The sequence below is a fragment of the Scylla paramamosain genome, chromosome 2, assembly GCF_035594125.1.
Source record: "Scylla paramamosain isolate STU-SP2022 chromosome 2, ASM3559412v1, whole genome shotgun sequence".
NCBI lineage: Eukaryota > Metazoa > Arthropoda > Malacostraca > Decapoda > Portunidae > Scylla > Scylla paramamosain.
Window position 1 is genome coordinate 16,740,001 of NC_087152.1, and position 10,000 is coordinate 16,750,000.

Here is a 10,000-nt window from a genome sequence, read left to right on the forward strand (position 1 = left end):
GTTGATGATGGTGGTGTTAGTTGTGGTCATATCGAAGGTTTGTTTCTAATAATTCTTACATTATATATCCACCTAGATTTTTCGTCTGACTTGCCTTATTTTACCATGTGTAGTTTGCCGCTATGAGAATGACAGAAATCAGTAGAGAACGAGAACTAAATTTGATGGAGGTAATGATGATGATAATGATGATATTATGAGCCAATTTAAATGTCTGTAGGTTTAAGTTAGTCTCCAGTCACTTCATTACAGCACACACACACATACACACACACACACACCTAGAATGCGTGAAGTACTGCAATGTAAATGAAATTAAACATCTGTGTAGGAATTTATCGCGGCTTTAATACATCTAGTACACTGAGACTAAATATCAGGTGAAAAGTAGGAATAAAATTTAATGTGATTTTTTTGTTGTTAGTTTGGCACTTTGCTTCACTCTCACGGCATCATTGGGAATGGCAATCAGAACTTTGGGTGTTTGTCTTGCAAGGGCCAAAGAATACAGTGCCTGCCTGCCGCCGAGTGTTCCTTGCTTCACGTTACGAATTTCCTCATCGATTTCTTTCTTCTCCCACGACGCTGACAAGAAAAAGAAAACGTGTTATTTCTGGCTGACCTAAGCAGAGTTTCTTGAGATTCAGATACAGAAAAAGATACACGTTTTCCTCACAATTCAGAAGTATTTTTAAACATTAACTCAGAGCTATCACAAATTTAAATAGATGTGTATAATTGAATTTCACTTAGCAGGTATCTTGGATTTTCATAATGATTTATATAATTAATCTTCCCCACTGCAATATTGGGACACAAAAAATCATATGAAACCTTAATTACTACAGGTGTTATGCAATTAATTTTCACCGGTAGGGTTCATGGGTAATTAACGATAGAAGTGGCCGTAATTTGATCCAACAAATGAGTTTAGTTTGCATGTACGGGAATACTTCAGCAACCAGTATATTATTCCAGTACATGTTTGTGGTTCTGAGGGGAGGGTCTGTCTGCCTCTTTTCTTGCTACTTTGCCCTTAAACAATGCAACACGTGCGGCTTCTTTCCCTGTGAGTGGAAACGCTGGCTGATGAGGCTGAGGTGCGGCATGGTGGGCGAGGGAAGGAGTGTCGGGAAGGGGGCGAAACAGGGGGTTAATAATGCATGAGAGAGAGTTGATGTAAGTGGAAAGAGGTGGATGGAGGGAAGCTGTGGGGCGTCGTTCGTTCTTATGTGTGGTGGTGGTGGTGGTGGTGGTGGTAGTGGTGCCATGCTTGCATACACAATGGCTAGAAGAAAATGAGAGCCTGAAAATGATAAAGACGGAGGAATGGATTGTTTTATAAGTATTTTCTTTACCAACAAACTTTTGAATTGTCAATGGTGGTGGTGGTGGTGGTGGTTGTGGTGGTGGTGTCATGCTTGCATACATAATGGCAGGGGGAAAAAAAGTGAAATTGATAATGAGGAAGAACTTATTGCCTTCTAAGTATTATCTTCATTAACTGCTTTTAGAGTGATCCTATTGGTATAGTGTATTTTGACATTTCCTTTCCATCTCGAACTTTTCACCGTGCTCGTTAAAATGCAGGAAACTTTTAACAGAATAAAAATATACGCCCAGTTCATCGTAGTTCAGTAGGTCCAGAGTTGCGGTGTCATGTGACCCGAACATTTAATTTTTATTTATTTTTTATTTTGTATTTCATAGGGATTGAAAAATATAACACTACTAATATCCGAGTTGATGCTTATTATATTTACACATTTGGCTTCTATATACCTTTATGGATTAGCAAGATATAACACTTTTTTTATGGATTAAGAAGACAGATGAAGGGAAAAAAAGGGAAAGGACGAAATGTATATATATATATAAAAAAGTCCGTTCATGATGTTCCCCCAAAAATAAATGATGAAATGATCCAACAGAAAGGTGGTCTTATTTTCTAGATGTCTCTAATCTTAATACTCCTTAGTTTTCTTTCGATGTAACTGTTAATATGTTAAAGGAAGTGAATGAAGGGAAAGCCACGGTGAACAGTATTATATCATGAGTGTTTCCCTGAATGTCAAGGATAAGCATTTGTGAGACTTTCCATGCATTTCAGGTTTCTGGGAATCTGATTTCTATGTTGTTATTTTGAGAAATAATCACAAACTGCGCATAAGGATTTTGAGGTTACCTAATTTACGATTCCTAATTAATATATATTCTTGTAAATCATCTCATGAACACACACACACACACACACACACACACACACACACACACACACACACAGATCCTGTCACGCTTGAGGTACCTGTCATGGGGACTAACACATGCAACTTGGAACATATGCAAACACAAGCAAGCTATCCCTCTGATCCGACAACACACACACACACACACACACACACACACACACACACACACACACACACACACACACACACACACACATTCAGAGAGAGAGAGAGAGAGAGAGAGAGAGAGAGAGAGAGAGAGAGAGAGAGAGAGAGAGAGAGAGAGAGAGAGAGAGAGAGATGCGTTGGCGAAGCGAGAGGCGGTGAGGAAGGAGGCTGAGGACAGATAGAAGATGCCGAGCTGGGAGTCGATGAAGCAAGATTTGAGAAACGGGTATCGTGTCGCTTCTGGCTCACATTTCTTTCTCCTTTCTCACTCACCATATGTCTTGTTCTTTTCTCGAGTTTTTTCCCTCTCGGTTTTTCTCTTATTCTCGTCCTCTGTTCGCTTGTTTCTTCTCTGTTTCCTTTTCTTTGTTTCTGGTCAGTGGAAAACTTCTCCTGTCTCTCTCTTTCTCTTCTGTTCTCTTTTCTTTTCATCTTTCATTTAAATCAACACACTTTGTTTCCTTATACTCTGTCGTCTAACTTTCCCTATTTTGACTTTCGTGTTTCGGGTGCCCCTCCTCCAAGTGGCCCTCAGGTTCCCCAGGTGCGGCACGTGCTGGATCTGTGCTTTGTCATGGCGGTGACCCTCCAATGGTGCTCCAGACTGTCCCGTAAGGAGTCTGGCACGCCAATCGTCTGCCTCTGCTGTTGCTGCAGCTGCTGCTGTTGCCACTGCTCTTGCCGCTGGTGTTGGCGAGGCTCTTGTTGCTGTGCGTTGCTGGTAAGCCGTTCTCCCCGCTTCTATACCTTATTCAGTTGGCTGAGGTGACAGCGGACACTCGACATCCAGGTGAGAGGTGCATGACAAGCAGGACTTGGCCCTTGTACAGTTAGCCAGTCCTCGGGAGTGGGGAGATGACTCATGCAGCGGAATAGAGTCTCCTTTAGGGAGACATTCGTAGCCAATACTCAGACCGCAGCTCTGAGTCTTCCCTCACACCGAGGATACTCCTGTAGGGGAATAGTGTTTCCTCTAACCCTCAGATTCCAACCCTACTAACTCGCGTCCTCTCCAGAACCTGATATCACCGTGTCCTGGGTTTTGTCGGGCGCAAACTTGTCTTGCCACCTTCCACCCTAGGACATTTTGTTTTGTTCATGTTCTTTTTCTCCTAGTTTTCCTAGTTTTTGTTTTTCATATTTGCATTTCTCGTGTTCCTCTTCTTCTTGTTCCTCAGGATTTTGCATTTCTTCCTCTTGTTCTTGTCCTCGTTCTTCATATCCTCGCTTCGACAACTTCTTCGGCCCACAACCAGCCTGCCGTCTCCTCCACCCTCTCTACCTCACCCTCTGAAGGCCTTCGCTGGCTCTCCGTTACACTCTATCTGAATTTCAAATCAGATGAAGGAGCGTTGATGTATTTGCCTGCTCAGCTGACTTCGTACATTAGATGTGCTGCATACATATCTTAGTCCGTGCAGATGTGAGGAAAATATGTATATACAAGAACCGTGTGAGAGAATTTAGCCTCGTGTAGGCTTGAAGTAATCTTGCTTTGAGATTCATTCAGTTTGCCATCTTAAAGTGTCTCTTGGTGATGATGTTAGTGTCGTTAACTCATACATCAAGACCTTCTTGTGTTATGAGATTGCAGGAAATGCGGGATTTATTTACGACTGAGTATTAGTTTATTCTCTTTGGTCATTTGGTTATATATCTAGATAGCTTGTCACTTTGTCTTCCTTGATTCATGGAATTGTTATGTATGTGTGGGTTATGCTACGTGTGATAATGCTTTCGGGCTTGACACACACACAAACACACACACACACACACACACACACACACACACACACACACACACACACACACACACACACACACACACACACACACACACACACACACACACCTTTTATTTATGTAACATCCTCAACTGGGCGTCTTATAAAGTGACTGAAACTATTTACAATGGCACACGAGGTTTTCAGTGAAGTAGATCAGTATTTTGGGCCTAGATTTGTCATTTTCTTGTCGCCACCCTCTCCTCATCTTGCCTCTCGGAGTGGAGTTGATGTGCCAGAAAGGCTCCTCATGTAAGGCTATCCCTGCTGCTGACGCTCCTTTCTGACGGTGCTGCAGCGAAAGGCGGCTTGCACAGGCTGTGTAACTGTGTCCCATTTCGGAATCCTGGGAAATTAGAGGGAAAAAAAGGCAGCACGGTTGGAGAGCATTATCGTTTGGGGCGGAATGAGTTTTTTTTTTTTTTTCTGATGCCAATTAATTTTAGCATGCATTTCTTGGTTTTATTCGTCCCCACCCTCTTTGTTTCACTATACTTTCATCTCCAAAAAAGTCTTGTTTCCCCATATCTACCTTGAGGTGGCGCGTATCTCTCCTTCTTACCTACATGTCCTCAAAACTAGAGTTGGGATCAGTAGACAGGTTATTGTATCATAGGGCTAATATCCTGCCGGGCCGCTGCCAGATACTAAGTAAAGGGTCGCGGCGCAATAGTCGCTAATGAGCCAATTACTTTGCTAATGACCAGGAAGGGAGGAATTCGCGGGACTTTCCTCCACTAGCCGCCTCTTTTTAACACTCCCTTTTAGTATTTGCACTGCTTTTTCGGGTAATGCTCTCTGTCCCTACAAGGATTTCGAGGTGAAGAGACTACAGGAATAGAGGACGCTAGATTATGCACTACACAAAGTTAAGGAACTAATCTAATCACTCTCATGTTACTGATCAATGAAGGATTACTTACTGTGTGTGCGTCAAGCTAGTTTTGTGATGGCTCATCTCCTCGTCTAGTGTCCTGGCAACAGCTTACTTCTACCGACAGCATCCGTGACTGACTGAGGTTGATGCACTCTTGAATGAACCTGTACGGGAATCAGTAACTAGATCATGGCCGCATGTTAACCTGATTTGTGTGGCGGAAAGGTGAGCCGCACTGGTCAGCGGAAAGTAATTACCTCTTACGTGACGAATGGCACACTGGGAGAGGCAGAAGTGAGATTCAAATGTTATATCTCCATCAAGTAAATATTTAGTAGACGTGTTAACCTTATAAAGTAGAGAATTGATATAATCTTTCAAGGGAATGTTTCATTGTGTTACTTTGAGATTGCGTTGTTGTAATGATGATAATTAATTGTGATTATGAGTGTGATAAAAAAATACGTATAATTATTCGTAACAGAATAATTGATAGTGAACTATCTTATTGTGCAAATTCCTACACATTCTTAAGAACATAAAACATAACAGAGTAAGGAAGCTGCAAGAATATATATGTCTATAAGTGCCATTGCCTGCATAAAACATACATGCCTGTTTCTACTTATCATCCCCATTCATAGATTTATCTTATCTTTTAAAAGCTTCCTATTGACTCAGCAGTAATACCCTAATTATTGTGTCTTTTAAACATGGTTGTATGATGAAATACGACGTCTTTCTTTTAATTTTTGACACTTTTTCTTTTTTTATATTTTCCGTTTGGAAAAAAATAAAAAATAAATAAATAAATAAATGCAGCGCAAATCGGTCCGGCGACACCCCGCTGGCCATTGGGCGGAATGTGTTCATTGTTCGCTGCGGATCCCATTTACCTTCGCGGCCTCCTCTCCGCCTCCCCTTTGCGTGCTGCAGTCATTATTGTTTGGACCATTCTGCTCTTCTTTTTCTGTAAAGTGCTCGCTGCCTTCCTATTTTGTGCGAGTAATTACATTTCCCACGGCAGGCCACCAGCGGCTTCCGGCTCTTCATTATGCGGACGCCCTCCTTGATAATGCACGTTTTCTAAAGCGAGTGTAAGTTTGTCATGCGAGGCTTTTGTGTTCTGTGTGTGTGTGTGTGTGTGTGTGTGTGTGTGTGTGTGTGTGTGTGTGTGTGGCTGTCGTGGCTGCCGGGTAAGACTGCTTCGTCCGCTCAATGCAAAATGGTACTTAAGTATATCAAGAAACAGTAAAAAATGAAAAATATACGTAAGAAGACTGGTATTTTATTTATCTAATCTTTTCTTTTCTCTTTTGTCTCTCTTCTTTCTTGATTTTATTTTTACATCCACGTTGCCTTGATGAATCAGGTTCCCTTGATGAATTAGGGCTAGGACGGTGCCCACCTAACGTAAGGACTTTGGATTTGGCGTCTGGGAACTGTGAGTGCCCTTCCTAACCTCGGACCATGGCTTGTATTCGAACCCGTGAACCTGAGAACCCACTGGCCTCATGCTCACATTACCACCGTACCATGGCCGCTCCTTATTTTATGAATTACGGCACTCTACTTTCTCTGCAATATGTTCTACTTAGATCTCTACTAAATGGTTCGTTAATCACCTTTAAACATACTTGTGACCTCTAACGCTTCATCCTGCAGTTAAAGTTTATAATTGAATTTCTGCTCCGTGTCGTGCTCTTTAATTTCTCTGAGTCTACAGTGAAAATGTTCCCGCGTATCCCCGGCAACTTTGCAGTTTACCAGTCTAAAGTTTTGGGTTTCGTGGTAAATATGTGCGTAAGTGAACCTAAAAAAAGGTATTAGACTTGATATTTAGTTTACTCTGGCGAAATTCTCTCTCTCTCTCTCTCTCTCTCTCTCTCTCTCTCTCTCTCTCTCTCTCTCTCTCTCTCTCTCTCTCTGTGTGTGTGTGTGTGTGTGTGTGTGTGTCTATGTGTGCACGCATATTCAGTGTAGTACCCATCCATCACTGACTGCCACATCACTATAATATTTAACAGTACTTGCTTACCAATTCTTCGTCTTTATAACAACGTTCAATAAAGGCCTTATTATACATCCCCTCAGAATATAACACATGTAATACGTACGTGGGAGGAGAGAAATTACAATATTCATAATTACATGCAAAATAAATTGGCAGCGCTCAGACAAATAAGCTATTATTATTATTATTATTATTTATTTTCTGTTTTTGTGTGAATTTCCATAACCACGGTGAGTGATGCCCATTTATTTGCCACCAGGGGAGCTGAGAGGGACGCCAGGCTGAGAGGGACACCAGGTTGCAGCTTCCACGCCATCCCTCTCATGTGCTGTGCGTGCCTCGAATGGTGGAGTGAGTGGGGAGTGAGGAGTGCCGAGTTGGGAGTGTCTCGACTGCCGCGACAGTGAGTGAGGTGCTCAGGGGAAGCTGTATCATATCTTTCATAATCTGTGAAATATTTCTCCACAATTTAGGCTGAGTCGAAGTGTATATATATTTTTTATTTCTCTTTCATTTTGTTAAATTGGCGCGCGCGCGCGCGCGTGTGTGTGTGTGTGTGTGTGTGTGTATTTTCAGAGAGAGAGAGAGAGAGAGAGAGAGAGAGAGAGAGAGAGAGAGAGAGAGAGAGAGAGAGAGAGAGAGAGAGAGAGAGAGAGAGAGAGAGAGAGAGAGAGAGAGAGAGTGCTCTAAAATTTGCAACAGTACTCGTGATATCACACATCGAGTTAAAAAAATGATGAGTATAATTAATGAACATTGACTCTTTTCTCTCATTCACCTGAGAAAGGAGGCGATATACGTACGATATACGGCGATATGTACGTAGATTATATATATATATATATATATATATATATATATATATATATATATATATATATATATATATATATATATATATATATATATATATATATATATATATATATATATATATATATATATATATATATATATATATATATATATATATATATAATCTACGTACACGGCAAATGCGCACTTTTGCATTTGCTTGATTAAGATAAGTTGTTGGACATGATGAGAATTCCGAGAACTGGATACTGATAAGTGGAGTTAAGGATATTTTGTTTCAGTACCTAAGACAACTATGCCAGACAGGTGCTGCTGCGTATGCTGGCCTGCAGGTAGGCACGAACACACCTGTGTGTTCTGACGCAGGTTCTTCCTCTCCTTTACTCCCTTGACTTTACTATCTTGTAACTTTTATTTTCGATCACTGAAGCGCATCACAAAAAGATTCACAGATGCGGTTTGCTCTTCCCTTGTGATTCTTTATGTTTGCTCAGTGAAATGAAAGAAATATGTTGGTGATTTTATAAGATGAAAACACCCCTGATTTGTGGAGAGTTGTAAAACTATAACACTTTTATAGTTTTCAGTAGCTACATAGCTCTCATTCTTCACTAAGCAGCCATTATGTAAAATGGTCATACTTATGTTCAGTAATGGTTAAGAAATGCCATTTTTTGAACGTTTAAGCGAGTCACTGGTGGATTGGATTAAAGGATAAAAAATAAGTATGTGCGACAACACTGACTAGATTACACACACACACACACACACACACACACACACACACACACACACACACACACACACACACACACACACACACACACACACACACACATACACACACACACCAGAACACTAACGGACAGCCAGCCAGCCCCATTCCAGTTGCCAACACGCAACAAAAAATAATGTAACAACTCAGGCCTAGCTAACAGTCCCTCGGCGGCCACTAAGCCGGCCAGCCAGCCAGTCAGCCAAGGGACCGACAACCAGTGCGTTCAGATTCCGGCCTCCGTCGCGCTTCTGCCTCGAGGCCGAGTGAGTCTGACCAACATTCAAGTGACATCTCCAATTTTCCTGTCAGATTTTGTGCAGAGAAATATACTCGTAGATAAAGATATAGATAGATAGATAGATAGATAGATAGATAGATAGATAGGTAAATAGTTTGAGAAATAGATAGATTGATAGAAAGATAGCTGGAGAGAGAAAGAGATAATCAGAGAGAGAGAGAGAGAGAGAGAGAGAGAGAGAGAGAGAGAGAGAGAGAGAGAGAGAGAGAGAGAGAGAGAGAGAGAGAACTGCCAAATAAAAAGAGGCTGACTTGTTCTCTCTCTCTCTCTCTCTCTCTCTCTCTCTCTCTCTCTCTCTCTCTCTCTCTCTCTCGGTAATGATAAAGGTTTCTCAGGTACGTGTTAGCCATCTTTTACCGGCCAGACGGGAAAAGGGAGAGAAGAGGGGGATGGAGAGGGCACAGGTGAAGGAAGAGATGCGAGGAAAGGGCACATTGAACAGCGAAGAGCAAGTACGTAGGAAGCAGAAGAGAGCCGAGGAAGAAGAGATGACTGATAAAAGGGACTTAATGTGGGAGAATAACTTAAGTAATGATAGAGACCTGAGAGGAAGGACACGGGGAAAGGTCTTACTGAGTGATTGAAGAAGAAAGTTTAGAAATGGTATTGAGGAGCTGAAGAAGGGTTAAAAATAATGATAGAAAGGATTAGAGATGACTGAGATAATGATAGAGAGCTGAGAGGAGAAATACGAGTAAAAAAAATGTTCACTGAATGACTCAGGAAGAAAATTTAGCAAAGATACTGAGGAGCGAAAGAATGGTTAGAGAAGGAGATGAGTTAGAAAAAAAAGTACTATAGTTGCAGCTTATAGTTAAAGCAAAGAGCGAGAATAAAAAAAGAGCGATTGAGGAAGTGACTAGGAACGGTACTAAGGAGCGGAAGGATTAAAAAACAGTATTGTAGGTGCAGCGTGTAGTGAAGGGAAAGGGCGAGAGCAAAGAGAGCAAACACGTGTTGACAACTATGAGGGGAGACAGCTTTCCCTGAGCAAGGTAGGGCAGGATGGGAGTGAAAGAAAGACAAAAGGAAAACAT

At 41.5% G+C, this 10,000-nt stretch overlaps 1 long non-coding RNA gene across 1 annotated transcript in view; it reads right to left on the reverse strand.

Annotated features, from left to right (window-relative positions):
* Positions 1-4,294: 4,294 nt before the first annotated feature.
* LOC135106586 (uncharacterized) overlaps positions 4,295-10,000 on the reverse strand; it is a 20,192-nt gene continuing 14,486 nt past the window's right edge. The window contains exons 2-3 of the long non-coding RNA XR_010271373.1: positions 5,104-5,221; positions 4,295-4,526 (exon numbers count right to left, since the gene is read on the reverse strand). This is a non-coding gene — a long non-coding RNA (uncharacterized LOC135106586). The remainder of the gene's footprint in view (positions 4,527-5,103; positions 5,222-10,000) is intronic.